Genomic DNA, 1,201 nt, shown 5'->3' with positions numbered 1-1,201 from the left:
GTGTGTGTGTGTGTGTGTGTGTGTGTGTGTGTGTGTGTGTGTGTGTGTGTGTGTGTGTGTGTGTGTGTGTGTTTGTGTTTTTCTGTGTGTGTGTGTGAGAGAGAGAGAGAGAGAGAGAGGGCGAGAGAGTGAGTGAGTGTGTGTACGCACCCTACATACACAAAGAAAGAAAAACGATGAAGAGTGAAAAATGTTGCACATACAACGAGACAGCGAGAGAGAGACAGATACAGTGAGGCTCACACACGCAGACAAAACACAATATCAGCTGTCTGGGAAATGTCTCGGAATTCTTCCACGACGAAAGGGATAAATAGAAAAAAAAAACATCTCAGGCATGCACGCCATGACGAAGAATAACAAGAAAGACCGAGAGAAAATAAAAAAATCCCAAGCTTACAAATCTCGCAAAGAAAACAGGGAAAAGAAAATTCGAAACAAGGAAAACAAACTTTCATCAAAACAAAACCAAAGCGCCTGGTAAGGAGACAAATAGTGGAAATAAGACGACGGTGGTGAATGAAAGAGAAAAAAAAGTGTTTGAGGAATGATAATGAAAGGAAGAAAAGAAAGAGAGAAAAAATACCTCCTAAAAACAAAGAGGAAAATTCGTTAGTGAAGAAATTAGGAACGAAAGAAAAAATATAGCTTAAAAAAAAAAGTTACGACGAAAAAAAATGCGAACGAAAAAAAACAAAACAAGACAAAACAAGAATGAAAGAGAAAAAAAAGTAGTTATGCTGATGAGAGCGTGAGAATGTAGACCAAGAAGACATAAAAAGGGGAAGTGGGAGACAAAAAAAAAGTGGGGGGGTGCAGAAGAAAAAAAAGTGACACGCGGAGATAACAAACTAAGGTAAACAAAGATTAATGATGAGGAGCAAAACACGATTCCCCATTAGCCCATCACTCCCCTACCTTTTACTCTTTCGCTCCTCCCTCTTCCCCTCCTTCCCCGGCTAAATACATCTTCGTCTCTCTCTCTCGCTCTCGCTCTCTCTCTCTCTCTCTCACCATCACCATCATTCATCTTCTTCTTCTTCTTCTTCTTTTTCTTTTTTTCTTCTTTTTCATCTTCTTTTCCTCTTCCTCTTCTTTTTGCTCCTCTTCCTCTTCTTTCTGCTCTTCCTCCTCTCCCTCTGCCTCTTCCTCTTCTCCCTCTGCCTCTTCCTCATCTCCCTCTGCCTCTTCCTCTTCTCCC

This window comes from Penaeus monodon, chromosome 38 (assembly GCF_015228065.2).
Source record: "Penaeus monodon isolate SGIC_2016 chromosome 38, NSTDA_Pmon_1, whole genome shotgun sequence".
NCBI lineage: Eukaryota > Metazoa > Arthropoda > Malacostraca > Decapoda > Penaeidae > Penaeus > Penaeus monodon.
This window is presented reverse-complemented; position numbering follows the sequence as displayed.